The sequence below is a fragment of the Cydia amplana genome, chromosome 14, assembly GCF_948474715.1.
Source record: "Cydia amplana chromosome 14, ilCydAmpl1.1, whole genome shotgun sequence".
Lineage (NCBI taxonomy): Eukaryota > Metazoa > Arthropoda > Insecta > Lepidoptera > Tortricidae > Cydia > Cydia amplana.
In genome coordinates this window covers 61,592-78,777 of record NC_086082.1, presented here as the reverse complement: position 1 = coordinate 78,777, position 17,186 = coordinate 61,592, and the positions used below count along the sequence as shown (strand labels likewise).

The 17,186-nt window shown below is 35.7% G+C and overlaps 1 protein-coding gene across 1 annotated transcript in view; it reads right to left on the bottom strand.

Annotated features, from left to right (window-relative positions):
* Positions 1-13,480, bottom strand: part of LOC134653941 (uncharacterized) — a 52,314-nt gene extending 38,834 nt beyond the window's left edge. The window contains exon 1 of the mRNA XM_063509310.1: positions 13,366-13,480. The gene's annotated coding sequence lies outside the window, so the exon portion shown is untranslated. The remainder of the gene's footprint in view (positions 1-13,365) is intronic.
* Between the last annotated feature and the right edge of the window lie 3,706 nt (positions 13,481-17,186).

Genomic DNA, 17,186 nt, shown 5'->3' with positions numbered 1-17,186 from the left:
CCATTACAAATTGTTTTGTAGGTATACTTAGTTATTGATTTACCTAAGAAAAAAAGTTTAATGTTTAAACTTTCTGAAATGAAATGAAAAACTTTATTTTCAGGCAACTATTGGCCCATAGATAAATACCTTAAAACTAGCATACATATCTTCAAACCTATGTAGATTTAACCGTAATCACGTGAAGCTGTAAAAAAAATTATCCGATGGGAACCTTGCTGTAGCTAACGAAATGTTAAACTAGATATTAGGCTTTTTTGCAATGCATACAAAGTAAACATATCGACATACCTACATGTTGTTTCTAATCAGTCTACAACAACAATACACAGAAGTCACTCTACGATAAAGTCTACCTGTTGTCATAACGGAGGTAAACATCTGATATTTCATACTGATAGTCCATAATCTAAAGGTTAATCTATAATCGTTTTACAAAATATTTCCAATGCCTACGTTAAGAGTCACCTTAATTTTGTAAAGACGCAGTAAAAAGTATTAAACGCCAAATTCCAAATCAAAATGCATACCTAATGTTTTAATACGATAACAGATTACTGTAGTATCTATATGCAGTAATGAAGTTAATGTTTCATATAATATATCATCAAATATTTAGGGTGACAAAATGTAACATAGAGTCTGTGCGGAAAGAGAAGAGTCGTGGCAGAAATGGGAACTAACATTTTAAATTTTATATGGCAATCAAACCTTTAACACCTGTCTTGTAAAAAGTTCAAACAAACTTCTGTCATTGTATATTTGTATTAACAAAAACCGCAAGTTTTGTGTATAAAATATTTTCAAAACACGATAAAACCGTATATAAAACCACAAGGAAAATTATATTTAACATTGTTCGGTTTTGTCAGCGGGAAGAAAACGGCTAAAAGCCGACTATCGACTTACAAAAAGTCGCGGAACGTGTTTCCGCTATTCACGCATTATTCACGGATATTGATGTTGTATTTAATATTAAATCATTACCGATTTAATAAGCCCCCTAAGTAACTTTTCTCCGGTACATAATCGGTAAGTATATTAATTCAAAATATATTCATTTTCATAAATATGCAGGTCATTCATGATCTTTAAAATAAATGACGAATAGTCTTGATACTTGCCATTTTATGCATATTTATATGTAATATTTTTTTTCAGGATTGAGTAAAAGTACCTAAGGTGGCTAAGGTATCTCGTTAAAAGACCGCTATTTAGGTGATATGCAAGAATCTACGTGCCGGATTCAAGCTAGCTATGAGCGCCGCGCCAGCGCGCCGCCGCCGCCGACAAAATTTTCGCGCCGCCGCCGCCGACGCTGCGCTATCGGCGTGGCATCGGCGTGACCTTGGTAGTTACTACTACTTTCGGAATCAGATAATATATTTTTAATCGAGTTTAGATCATTAACAGCGCCACTTCGAATAGTTTATAGGCATTCAAAAGGTATTTTAGGCCCATATAATTCAAAAATATCGAAGGCAAATGCAAACTTATCTGTCTAGTAACCGCGCTACTAGTCTTGGGGAAACGAAATTATTTAATATCAATTTTAACATCAATATGCTTGTAATAAACATACTGATTCCCTTCCATTTTTATTGTGGAACGTTCCACATTACAATTTATAGAGTGTATATATACACTAGACATATGTCAATCACAATGAAAAAATTAACTGTGATCAATTCTGACTAACGTGAGCTCGAACTCGAACCCACATCTTTGCATTACCGTACCGATCTTAATTTTGCCAGCTAACCATCATTTACCGCGAATTTAGCCATTGCAAGCATGGTTAAACGTCTTTAAAAGGTATAAAATGGGGTTAATTTTAAGATATTAAGCGTTTCCACGTCCAAGTCCAAATGTCCGGCCGTTGGCTTCGCACGGAAGGGCGTCGGAATCGGGTCTCAATTAAACTTGGCCACTGTTCAAATTTCAAGCTTTGCTCTCTCGCAGCTCAATATATGGCCTTGCATCGCTCCCATGGAATTAAGCCGCTATCTGAACCAGGCGTGTCTCACTCCGCGATTTCGTCGCTTTGCTACAGGTAGCTAAAAGTACATCCGTTCGGCCCCAATTTTGGGGAAAGCCATAAGCCGCGCGTGGCGCTGTCGCCACCTAGCGGCCATATCTGTGCTGATCGTAACAGACGCGTTTTGTTAGAGAGTGAGTATTCTGTACTTAGTACTATTATTTATTCTGTGTCTGAACCTGCAAGTTTTTGGCCCTGTTTGGAGCTCAACTTTCGGCCTGTTTTAAAACGCTTGAGCCTTGGTCCTTATCCGATCTTAGCTCCATTGCAGCTCGGCCTTTGGCGTCGCACGAATGCGCCCGCAGGAAAGCTCCAGATCTTTAACACTATGGCTTCAGTCTTTATTGGCCTGCGCCCTCGCTCTGCTCTCATGCAGCTCGGCCTCGCACAGAAGCGCGCCGCAATTGGCGCTCCAGGCGTTCGGCCGTCAGCCAATCTAACACTTGGCGTTCGATTCTTAGCTGTATACTTACCTGCAGCTCATCCTCTGGCCTCGCATTGGGAGGCGTCGAAATCAAGTCTTCGGTGTTACATGGAGCTCGGTGTTGGGCCTCACTTTGGGCCTCACTATGGTTATCGATATTGGTTATCGATACGGAGACGGAGCTCGATTTTCTTTGGACTGTCGAGTCTGTCGACAAGACGTTTCCCTGATACAGTCAATCCGCAATTTTTAACTTAGCATTAGCACAAAAGAGTGCCTCGCTAACATCTTCCGGCCAGAACCTCTCCAAGATTAAGTCCGCCTCTGATGCCGCGCGATACCGCTTATCCACTGTTTATACGATATCAATTTTTTTCGTACCATTATTCAATAAATTACCCTTGAAAATAAAAAATGCATTTATTTCATAACTTTCTTACAGCAAAAACATGTTTTTTCGGTAAAATTTTGGTTTGATTCTTTTTTCATTAATCGAAGGTGTTTCAAGGCCACGCCGCCGATTCGCCGCCGCCGCCGACCAATTTTGACCGGCGCGCCGCCGCCGGCTATATGCCTATCGGCGCTCATATCTAATTCAAGCACAGCACATTCAATTCAGATGAAGATAGTTCTATGAGTGTCCCATATGTGACATTGAATATTTTAATTCAGACTTCGATTACAAAGAATAAAACTTTTTCTAATAAAATATTTCTTTATTTGTAAGTTCGTTTACTAGGTTCTGTTAGTTACGAAATTATATTTCATATTTTGCAGTGACTTTTTGGCGAAGTAAAATATCGTGAGATGAGAGAACCGGATATATCCCAATAAGGCCTACCTACTTATGCACTATTTTATATCCCAGATAGTAAAATTAAAGTTATATTGCCTAATTTCTACCCTATCTACCCGGTTTTGTATTAAAATAACTGTTGGACTGCACAGATTAGGCAGTAAATAAATGCGACTATCTTGTTTGATACTAAAATGACAGTTGTATTGGGCAGATTCTTAACTAGTTTTAGCAGTTTTGTCAATCGCACTGTCACTTTTTAGTATCCGAGACATAAAAACAAGAGTGTGTTTTAAAAAGAAAAATAGTGCCTGCGCTAAATCAGAGGATTGAGTTGACGAGTCGACACCACCACCAGGCTCCGTTTAGTAAGCCGTGGCAAAAAACCGGAACAAAAGGGATTCAAGTATCATGACCTTTAGTGTCGTACTATAATCACGTGACCAGTGTTGTCAGCATAGCAAAAACCATAAAATAGCACTGGCGCGCCCTCAAATCCCACGACTCTTCTCTTTCCGCACAGACTCTACAAGAACAACTTTTCTGTAGGAGACTGTGAATAACACTTAAAAAAATAGCCGAAATCATTGAGAAGATCAAACAATAACTGAACTAAAGTAAGTAAATTTTGATCAATATCCTATACTTCGTTTTTTTAGCATTGGACAAAAGGTAAGTAAACAATTTTGACGTGTCTTTTTATGGAAACACACTTTTGAAAAATAAGTCACGGCAAATATGTAACAATTATGAATCATATAAGATTATTTACATTCTTTTGCTTTCATAAGTAGGCAATAGTTACTGATTATTAAAAAGCGTTTTTCAATTAAAAAACACGTCTAGATCGCTTATATTCTTTCTAATGCTAAAAAAACGAACTATAAGCAATTTTCATATCATTAGTTAATACGCTGATAAATACCTTGCCCTGACAAAGTAATCAGCATAGCTAATTATGCGCAATCAAAGCCCTGATAATGTCTAATCCCCCGTGTCCCAAGGTTTCCCGCGCCTGCGCACCGAGCAGCGCGCGCGCCGCCCGCGGCATCCCCCGCGATATCATCGCCCCTCTCCTGCCCACCGGCCACCATAACTTTATTTCTTCTGCCCCAACATTAACCCTTATCTTTGCGTCATAAGGGAATCGATCACTATCTGAGTTGTGTCAATATTCAAAAATATAATCGTATTAACTTATCTTACCGGTCCGATACGGCGAATAATGATTGAAGTTTTTAGATAACGGACGGTTATATTGCAGAGTGAACAGCGCGCGACGAGGGCGTGAACGGTATCTTCAATGTACTTTTATACCTACTGTCTAATCTTCATAGTAGGAGGTGGGTACACAGTATGTTAGGTTTTCCATTTCTCGTTACTAAGACTAGATCGAGATTTTTACCAAGAGACTTTTGATTGGATCTCTATTGTTTCCCAAATATTTTTAAGCCATAATGTATTATTTGCCCGAATTTTCGTTAGTCATAATTCATTTGGTTCAGAAACGCGTCACTTTTCAGGATTGCCATAAAACAAACCTAACCTAACAACCTATCTATAGGATAACCTAACGAAAATCCTGAAATGTTAACGGTTTCAGTTTTATGACTAATGATAATATGACAAACAATACATTATGACTTAAAACTTTATAGAAAACAACGGGACCCCCTTTTGATTATACATAATATTAGAGATACCTTAATACCAATATTCAGAATAAACTTAGACATCTAATTCTAAAAGGCGTTTCAAAGCAAAAGCGGTAGCAAAACAATGCGTGATCAAATGATAATGATACGAATAAATATTAGTAGCCACTTCGTGTTTAAAATGTAAGTATTCATAGCTTTTTATCATTAATTCGCAAAGTCAACCTTTCGAGAACCCAACGGATTAAAGAAGTTAATTTCATGAATCGTTGATGGGCTCTTTGATTCTCCCCGTTAAAATATTACATTGGGTTCGTTCATCGTTTGTCACAATAAACGGAAAATTAAAAGATTGTTTTTTTCCAATCCGTATAAAAATACAGATCTTATGAGCTTATGACCTAGTTGTACCTGAGAATCTTAGCTTTGCTCCGTTACCGTCATCCCAAGCCTAGGAAAGATGGTAACGAATGGAAATAAACACGATACACTTATGTATTTTCTCTTCTAAGTATCGTAATAAATATTTGATTCTGAGAAGAAACAATATTTTAATATTTAAGTAGGTACCAAGTTATAAAAAACCTATTTGTACATTTTTGTTAAAATTGAGTGCGTATAATGAAGAGTATAGTCACACACAGTAAAACGTTGCATATCAATCGTGAATATTGTGATTAATATTAATAGGAGTTGGGCCTCCGGCACATACTCGTCTGGCAGATTAATCGAAACGGCCGAGGTGCTCAAAAATATCTGAACACGCACTCTAGCTCCTTGACAATAGAGGCGTGGCCAGATATTTGTGAGCACCTTGGCCGCTCTGATATATCTGATAGCGACTGTACATTACAATGAATTATTACACAGATACTTAATTATATTTGCGAGCCGATATTCGAGGCATGCATGTATTGTAGTCTAGATAATATAGAATATCATAGAAGTTTCCCAATGGTATCCTGAAGCAGCCCGAAATCCACCCAACTTGAATGTTAGGGAATAGGCGTAGTTACCTACTTATATATCTATCTATCTATATATATAAAATTGAAAAACCAGAACAGGATAAAAAACGAGGGAAGAAGCGAGATGGCGCCTTACAAATTTCAAGTCGCACGCTCTTACCGCTAGGCCACCAGCGCTTCAATTGATATATTTAACGTAATTTAAAATGCATCAGAATGAGAAGTGCAGGTACTAAGCGATAGTTAATATAAATATTTAATAGAATAGACCCTATAGAGAGCAGCCCCGTAGTTGTCCATGCATCAAAGTTGATTAAGGAAACTTAAAAAAAAACCGGCCAAGTGCGAGTCGGACTCGCGTTCGCGTTCCAAGGGTTACGTACATAAATCCGACTCACACTTGACTGCACATTTCTAATAGGTTTTCCTGTCATCTATAGGTAAAGAACTAATTTTATACCCAGTGGTTTCGGAGATAAAGGGGGGGGGGGGGAATGGTCATTTTTTGGCTATTATCTTAAAAAACTTCTAACCTATATATTTATAGGATTAAACGAACTTACCTGAAGTGAAGTTCAATCCTGATTATATGAAGTATTTATTTCTGGATAATTAACAATGTAGTACATCTCGCTCGCTTGCCAATGTACGCGAATTTAGAGCCGCCATAAAAGAAAAAATCACCAACTGTCACGATGACACTTCATATAGTTTAGAGTATTCATACACTAATTGGGAAGTAACCATGGATCCATGGTTACTCGAGGAGGGTGGGGATATCCCTTATCCAGAAATAAATACTTCATATAATCAGGATTGAACTTCACTTCAGGTAAGTTCGTTTAATCCTATAATTATATTCGTATTTATTTCTGGATAATTAACAATGTAGATGTTTAGAGAAGAGAATTAAATAATTTGTAAAAACCAAATATCTCAAAAATCTACCCAAAAACAAGCACTTGTCTTTTTGGTAAGAATATACATATATATCTATATATCTATAATGGACACCTATCTCTATATATCATCAAAGGTAAACTAAACATAAGTTGCTATGAGACATCTTAAAGTAGATCAATGTTAAAATAAAAATTCTCCTTCCTATGACATGGGAATTATCAACAATAAAATTAGAGTCTGCTATTTTAATAGGTAAATACTTTGAGAATCAAAGATTTACTGTATACAAAATTTTGAACATGTAAATATATCTAATAAATAAGTATCTAACAAAAGTAGCAGACTAGTTATCTGAAGCATCCCTCCATTATATTAAAACATTAAATTCACTGGTGAGACCTGCCCTTATGATCTTTACCTTATCCAATGTGAGACATGATAATTGTCATATGTAAAGAAAATATAGAAATATTATTACCCCCTCTTTTAGTACTAAATAGCATCTAAGTAATGTATGATATATAAATATAAAGCCTCCATAAAAGAAAGAAGACATGTGAATGGCTACTAAAATACCTTGTACTTTCTTGTTACTTGTCTAAGATACGTAAGACAAGGTTTTAAGACATTATGATGCCATATTTTTCTCTTATATTGTATTCGTTTATTCCAATAAATACATAATTTCATTTTATTAAAATTGTGTCAATAGTCATAGGTTCTGGGCATCACCCAGTAAGTAAAATCTTGACACTATTAATTTTTCTTAGCTAAGGTCTTCAAAGAGTTTTGCTATTCTAAGTAAACATAAAAATAAATGTACTAGCTATTTGTTGAAACATGAAGTAACTAACCCTGTAATCTTAGTTTCAAATTCTCAAGTTGATTTATTATTCGTGTCATACACCCTTAAATATACTCGCATTGCTTCTCATGCATGCAATTAAGCGTAATTGATTGCATGTCCATATTCTAATCCGAATAAACTCTTCTTTCCCCGTTTGGAGAATCTTGAGACATGTTTGGAGCTGTTTAAACTAAATATAGTAAATTTGTTACTGTGTGTTCTGGTGACTTAACACCAGATAGTTTACGTTAGAAGGGATTAAGTACCCTTATTTAAAATATTGTTAAGTACTTAACTAAGCTAAGTAAGTATTCACTTGCTTACTTGCTAATTATGCTAAACGGGGTATTACCAATTATATAGCCTACACTTAAAATACGATAAATTGCTTTCCTAACTACAACAAGTTTCACTTTGTATTATATTTTAATAATTTATTTCCTCATCATCATCATCCTATCAGCCAGAGGACGTCCACTGCTGGACATGGGCATAGGGAATATTTTATTTAAGTACTTATTATAAATATCTAGAGGTACTTATATAAAAAGATGATCCTGTTGGGTAACATTCTTTCAATTATTTGTTCTAGTATTTCTCACCACTACAGAATCTAACAAAATAAGCAGTTTAAACCAAAACAACATGTAATTAGGTAAAATAATGTAAAACATTTATTTAGGGACTGTGTGAATTATAAAACCACACATATGTATGTGGATCGGTCTGTGACGTTTCGTGTATTATCCCATAATAAAAACCGCAAATCACTTGTAAGTGACATATGTTCGTACTTCGTATCGTATGTTGTACATATGCATACACCTCGAGAATTCTAAATAGGTACTAAGAAAAACAGAAAATGACTATTTATATAACATAGTCATGAGTTATTATGGATCGACAGTTTGTCTATAATGCTCTGTTAAGTGCCCAAAAATATCTTCATAGATCAGCTTGAACAGTCGTAAGACTGCTGAGAGGTGTAACTATCTATCCACTTTCTGTTGGATCTTTCTGATCATATTCGTACAGAGAGTATAAAGAAAAGCATATAAATGCAACAAAATGATCTGTTGTACATTTTATTATACTTTTGAAATTGTTTCAATTCACTACTGATTATTTATACATTTATAATTGATTAATTAGATCATTAGAGATAAAAGAAAAATATCTATTGCTCATTATGGCATAAAATGGGCATAAAGCATAATTTTACTTTCGGAATCCAATCCTTCTTTCATTTCAGCTCTACTATTGATAATTGTCTCCGATGGACCTGACCCATTATCATTAGCCCCCCAACCGTTCAAAGTAAATTTACAGTACCAAGAGGTATCAAACATTCTAACACAAATATAAATAAATACCTAAGTAATTATATTATCTTCATTTTATGTTTTGGGCTTAATTTGGCTAAGACCGTTACTGTTTTAAAAAGTCAAGGATTCTGCTATAGAGATTTGTTACTACACTACTGTTCAAAAGTTGGGAAATGTAATATAGCATTACATACTTACCTATAAACCTAACTAATTATCTACCTACCTACCTACTTATATTATATTACCTACCAACCTAACCATTTCTCTTTCTTATCACAAATGTATTCAAGTCTGCCATTTAATGGGCATGAATTTGTGCTAAACTGAACCCTATCATTTTGTAAAAGGGTTCCAAAAAATAAATAAATGTTACCACTGGCTTATAAAGGTCTGAAAGTTTGATAAATAAATGAGTTTGAAGCGTTGGGCTATAATTTAATTGATATTAAATATCCATCCAATGGCTGACTGATTAAGATTTCATATGTAGGTATAGTTTCGGTATTGTATCCTTGTTCACCTACAGTCTTGTATTTTATACAACATACTTCTCATTATCTTACATTTGAAAGTAATAATAAACTCACTTAATTCAGTATATAATATCTTTATATATCTTTTGAACATTTTCACCGAAGGCAATTGGGCTTCAAGAACTTAAAATTCCCATGCTCAACTGACTGAGCTATCCGGGGACATTTCATAATTTTGTTCACACTATAATTGTGACATTTTGGCTAAAATAAATTAGTAGCCCTTGAAGGGTTATGTTATGATGTTATGATATTAGAATTTTTTAGTAAACTTGTATGGCAATTTACCAAACTGCCTGAAAAGGGAAAAAGTTATCCATATTCACACAATATGATATATTATTATGAAACACGCTCAAGCTATAGTAAACTTGTAAGAGTGAAAAAAGTATAAGCCATTAACCCCAGGATATGACCTTCACAATAAGGCAGTGGTTTGGATCTAGTCCTTATAAAGGCTGTTAAATAGCATTCTTTTGTACACTAGTATATGTGTGTGCTGTACACTGCCACGGCACTTATTTATTTTATTGTATTAGTGCAGGTTACAGAAGTTTTGATTAGCAAAGAAATAATAAAAATGGTAGGCCATTCTTAAGCCTTAAAAGGGTTCAGCATATATTATAAATGCTTAGCATATACATTAATCCAGAGGCATTATTCCAACAGCATCCAGAATATTGTTATTATTTGTAAACAGTAAGTAGATGCTTAATTAGCATACAATTTGTTTAATGCCGCTAGCGGGCTTGCTAATGACAGAATATCATCTATATTAGAATATGCTTGTAAATGATACAGGATCACATCCATGAGTGTGACGAAATTCATGCACTGAATTTCAAGTGCTAATGTCATTATAAGAAATTATTAGGTAATACAAAACAATTCACAAATGTAACGCTGCAAGTGTGATTGGGGCCTTTGGACCCGGCATGTCTCAGAACAGGTTTTAGTTCTTAAGTTTTGTATGTACGTATTTATATTATTGAAATAAAAAACTTTTCCCATTCACAAATTATCATCCCACGGATGAGGTGTTTCTTCACATTTAATCAATTTTATTATTGAATAGTGATACTCGTGCTCGTCCCACGGACGAAGGGCTCCTTGCTATGCAATAAGCATTATATTATAGTCAAAGTGAGTTGAAAAAGATCTGACCTTCGTTCCACGAACAAAGCACAATGTTGCCACGCAACATGTGGATATTTTCAAGCCAACATTTCAAACAATGTCCCACGGACCTAAGTCTATGTTCTCTATAGAACGAAGCACAAAATGTCGCTACGCGATATGTGAATATCTTTAAGTCAACACCTCCAACAATGTCCCACGGACATAGACAAGCTCGTCACACGAGAATGTATAAAAACTTTGTATAGGTACTCTATAATAAAGTGAGGTTAAGTATGTAAATATCTTTAAGCCAACACCTCGAACAATGTCCCACGGACATAGACAAACTCGTCACACGAGAATGTATAAAAACTTTGTATAGGTACTCTATAATAAAGTGAGGTTAAGTACATGACTTGTATCAGAAGTCCAAGTTTCCCCACGGGAGCACTCTTAGCACCTTCTAGCTGCAAGAATTTAGAAAATGAAAACTACTCTTGTTTACCAGTTGACACAAATGCTGTCCGTAAAGATGTACAAGGCTGTACAATGTACTTACCACAGTCCGTGGTACTTACGTTGCGATATTTACAAATTTCATTTTCCATGTACATATTGCACTGTATATAGACCTTTTAGGTATAACTGCATGGGAAAAACTAGTAATTACTCGATAAAACTTAATTTTTAATAACTATGCGACAGATGCGTTACGGCGCGCGCAAAATATATGAAGTGTCATCGTGACAGTTGGTGATTTTTTCTTTTATGGCGGCTCTAAATTCGCGTACATTGGCAAGCGAGCGAGATGTACTACATTGTTAATTATCCAGAAATAAATACGAATATAATTAAACATTATAAAAAATATATACTTGATATTCTCGAAATGAGCTCTTTAATTTGATATATAACACGATATAGTTTCAAAAACTTTATTTTTTAACTTTCATTACAGTCAAAACACATCACATTTCTCGATTAGGTACGTATGCGTATTATGGTTTAAAAAAGCCGTATCAAAATCAGTTTTGAATTCCTTAAGTTTATCGAGCGCATACAAACGAGATTACGAGCTATGATTTCTCAAAAGCAAAGATAACAATCACATTACCTTTTTGATGTAGCCTACCCACACAATTGCGTGTAGGTATAGGCTATAACAATTCGGTGCGCGCGGTGGTTCGTAGCACGCTGCGAGTCGCGCGCGCAGGCCGCGTAGGCCCAGGGTTGGCCAGTATTTCAATTACATGTATTTGAAATACGTATTTGAAATACAAATTAGTATTTTGTATTTGTATTTCAAATACTACCTCAAAAGTATTTTGTATTTGGTATTTCAAATACTGCACTCACATGTATTTTGTATTTTGTATTTCAAATACTTCAAGCTTCAAAATAAATTTCTATAAATACATTTTATTAAATTCTATAATCCTAAAATGTCTAATCTCTCGCACAAGCTGTGAGCCGACCGCGAACCTCCGATCCAGCCGAGATACAATTTTCATTGGCTGGATACTGGATCTATATTAGGTCAACTTCTGCGTGGAACCTTTCGTTTAAATCTAGGGGATAGGGTCATTGCAGTAGTTTCCGTCCATGCACTAGTTTTCGACGACTTGACGGATTATCAAATATATATTTCATTTTTAATTTACTACTTTTTGCGAAATCTTCATCTTCCTCGCGTTGTCCCGGCATTTTGCCACGGCTCATGGGAGCCTGGGGTCCGCTTGGAAACTAATCCCAGTAATTGGCGTTGGCACTAGTTTTTACGATAGCGACTGCCATCTGACCTTCCAACCCAGAGGGTAAACTAGGGCCGTAATTGGAATTAGTCCGGTTTCCTCACGATGTTTTCCTTCACCGAAAAGCGACTGGTAAATATCAAATGATATTTTGTACATAGTTCCGAAAAACTCATTGGTTCGAGCCGGGGTTCGAACTCGCGACCTCCGGATTGCAAGTCGCACGCTCTTACCGCTAGGCCACCAGCGCTTCCTTTCTGCGAAATATCATTGTTATATGTAGACAGATATATTGCTTAGACGCCTTAGACATAAGGATTGAAATCAGTCCAAATTTGTGCAGGAATGTAGGTATATATTCAAATTTCGCCAAGTGGACGTAAACTAGAGCTGGACGAAAACTAGCGCAATGACCCTATAAGTTTATATGAAAGGATATTCGTTAACGTTAAAACTAAATGCTAAACAAAAAAATAAATAAAGGTATATTTTGTAATTGAAATACATTATTTTGAACACTGTAATTTGTATTTTGTATTTCAAATACCCGTCACCAAAGTAGTTTGTATTTTGTATTTCAAATACTTTTAAAAATGTATTTTGTAATTTGTATTTCAAATACGTGGAAGCCAGTATTTTGCCCAACCCTGCGCGTAGCGCGGCTACGAATAATGCCTTCGTACTACAGCAGCTACGGGTGCTACAAATTAGTAGCATACTGCAGCAAGTGCAGCAACTTTTCTCGCAGCCATATCCAAATCTAATCGATTAAAGGACAAAATTGTTGGACTTTCAAACTTGGGTCAGAACTCCAAAGCTGCTTACAATGGCTCCAAAGCCATCATACGTTTGGTTCAGTCTAAATGTTCGATCCGAATAACAAAATTACCGGCCTGGAACTTTTCTACTTTGCCCAAAGATTGCCTGTTACAAACCGTGCTAGAGCATTAAGTTCACCATCTTATAACTAAATAATATAAGTGTAATCAATAACTTGCCTTACAAAGTTTTTGTAATCCAGTAACAGCACAACAAACTTTCCACCTCGCTCCAACACGCGCGTCGCGAACGTTCGCGAGTGTCGCAAGTTCGGCGTGGTGCGCGACGTGCGGCCGCCGCGCGAGCCGGCCGGGACTGCCCGGGAGCGTCCCGGGCGCCCCGCGGGGAAGCGGACCCGCGCGCCGGGGGGGGGGGGGGACCAGGGAGCAACTGCCCCCATTCCGCAGCCTCCGCGCTGATTCAATTGCAAGTTTTTATCAATCAATGTCACTGCACGACAGTACACTTGCACCCTTATCGTGCAATTATTGTTTACACTTGACTTTTGTTCGCGTTTAGCTTTAGCAGGGCATGCATGGGCAGTTAAGGAATCTAGATTAGATTTTCTTTTACATTTTTTGCTGTAAGTACTTGAATTGAATAGGTACACCATGCCGCGTTCAGAACGGATCAAATGAATGTCAACGGTAGAATAAGAGAAATGCTAATAAGCTACCTATTTTACCCACATGAAAATTAATGTTGGAGCGAGGTGAAAAAATGGTTTCGGAGATACTGTCGATTTAATTTAGTTTTTCCTAAACCGTGCTAAGGCTCACCAAACTTTTGTAACTTGGTTATTTCAAAAAGTATGAATTTAAGTCGAATTTAGGTCCTTACAAAATAATGCTCAGAATCTATGATGTTATTCACTTTACAACTTTACAATTTTTACATGCATGCCACTATTGGAAACCTCTAGGGTTTATGTAATAGTTGGCGAGATCGCGCGGTCCTAACCGCGTTTGCTTAATACTATTATTACATGCTTAAGTTATTATATATGCATTATTCTAGACTTAGGTAGTATTTTTTTAGTATTGGCATACATTTGCCATGGTTTTCAACAATATTAATTAGTTCATACTGTAAGTTCTTAGGTAAGGTGTTTAGTATATATGGGAGTAGAAAGCCAGTTACTCTTTTACCGTATACTACCTACTTGCGTCAACGCTCGCTGCAGCAGTAATGCTGCAACAATAACATCCCAATCCGGATGTAACGTTAAGGCATAGAGAAATATAGTAAGACAAGAGTGCTCACTCCATACATCAGTTTTGATAGCAAAAAGACTATTAGCATCAGTTACTCGTAGCATCGAGTAGCGGAACTATCACTACTGCTACTTGACAATATTTTTTCAGTATTCAGTATTCAGTTCTTTATTTGCGAATATAGACAAAAGCCATGCAAATACAATAATAAAATATCAAATAAATACTTAATCAATCAGTCAACAATAAAAACATTATAACAATAACAAAAACAAACAAAGAAGAAATCCAGAAATAAAACATTACCAACAGTTAACAAATAAATTAGATTGCTTAATTAATTGTAAGTATAAATAAAGTGAGATTGTCAAAACAGTTATAATTTGGTCCAGAATTTCATAAAATATTCGTATCAATAAGAAGGATTTAAACTATGTCAAAATATGAAATTAATTAAAATTGGGTAAAATAATTTAATCAAAAAATCGAGTATAATATTCGTTTAGGCTGTAAAAGGGCCTACACACAAGATAGTTTTTAAGTTTTTTACTAAATATTTGGAGATTTTCAGCTGTCTTTATGTCATCATCTAGTTCGTTAAAAATATTTAATGATACTCGACAAATACTATTTTTAAAATGTGTATAATTTGACGTCGGTAGTGCTAGTTGAATTCTGCGCCTTAATGGGTAATTCATTTCTTGACATGTGAGTTTAAATGAGTCAATATTTTTATACACATAAATACAAATGTGATATATGTACAGGGCTATTACTGTGAGGATTCTATACTCTACAAAAAGGTCTCTATGCGTTTCTGGAAAGTAACCAACGATAAGTCTTAAACTTTTTTTCTGTAGTAATAAAATTTCATTTATTTGTGTGCTATTTCCCCAAACTTCTATGCCGTATCTAACTATGCTTTCAAAGTAGGCGTGATATACTGATTTTAGCGCTTCTGAATCGGTAAGTTTTGACAGGGATTTTAATGAAAAGCATGCACTTGCAAGTTTTTTACGCAAAATGTCTATATGGTGATGCCATCTTAAATAGGGGTCTAATTCAATTCCAAGGAATCGTACACTATCAGATTTGGTAATTGGCAGATCAATGAAATAATCAGGCGTATGTACTGCTCGTCTGAAAGTGATGTAGTTACTTTTGTTTAAGTTTAATTGCAAGCCATTAGCCTTAAACCAGTTATCTATACTATCCCAACACAGCTTAGCTTTTTGGCCCAGTTCATCAAAGGTATTGCCTTTTATAATGATACTAGTATCGTCTGCATACAGATACGGGGTCCCGCAAGGCAGACAGTCCGGCAAGTCGTTAATGAAAATAATAAACAGTAGCGGCCCAAGTACTGAGCCTTGAGGGACGCCGCACTTTAATAATCTATGTTCTGATTTGTTGAGTACTTCTCTTCCAGATTCGTTGACATTTTTAATTTCAACATACTGAGTACGACTGCTAAGATATGATGTAAACAAATCTAGTACAGAACCACGAACTCCATAGTAATCTAGTTTACTAATTAATATTCTGTGATCTACACAATCAAAGGCTTTACTCAGATCACAGAATATGCCTGCACATTTATCGCCTTGATTGAGGTTGTCAATGACCTCTGTAACTAAACCCACCATAGCTGATATTGTATTCTTATTTTTACAGAACCCATGCTGATGTATTGACAAGAAATTACAATCATTAAAGTGTTTAACGAGTCGTTCTGCCAGACATTTTTCAAATATCTTCGCAATGATAGATAATAACGATATGGGCCGATAGTTATTTACATCAGATTTACAACCTTTCTTATGTATTGGTACTACGCGGGCGACTTTAAGGGCAGTGGGAAAGATACCTTCATTAACATGTTCGTTGAATATGTGGCAAAGTGGAATACAAAGAGCTTCTATATTGTTTTTTAGCAGCGCAGTGCTCAAATTGTCCGGACCACATGAGTTACTATTCTTGAGACCCTTTACAATCCTAATTATTTCTATCTCATCTATTGGACGTAGAAACATAGATTTACAATTACATACGTGTTTTTTACAGAGAAATTCTTTGTATTGCATTGTGTTGGTAGATCCATGTTTTGAATTACAGCCTACGTTTACAAAAAAATCATTAAAAGTGTTACACACCGCCGTAGGGTCTTGCAGTGTTGTGTTGTCTTTTTTTAGTACCCATTTGTCATTAGTTGTTAATTTAGATTTGCCGGTGTTTGTTTTAATAATTTGCCAAGTCGTTTTTGATTTATTTTTAGCTCTTTTTATACAATTTTTGATATGTAGTCTCTTGGCCGTAGTAAGCGTATTTTTAAATATAGACCGATATAAATTGAAATGTGATCTTAGATTTTCGTCTCGAGTGTTTCGTTTTAGTTTTAAATGCAACTGACGTTTATTCCTACTGCTCTTTTTAATGCCTTTGGTTAACCATTTTTTGGACTGTTGTATAACATATGTTTTCTTTAAGGGGTAGTGCTTATCTATCAAACCATTAATAATGTCATAGAATTTGTCTAATTGTTGCGCGCAATCTATTGATTGGAAAATATCATACCACTGTATATCATTCAAATCCTGTTGAAATTGAACATTAGACGCTTTAGTATAATGCCGTTTCATCACCATTTTTCGTGGACCGTTTTGGTTAGTATTATGTTGTTTTATAAAAATTACCTGAGCATCGTGATCCGAAAACGAGCAAGGTAAGACTACAGATTCAGTCTCTGTACAATCTGTAAATATGTTGTCTATTAATGTAGCCGACTTTTGTG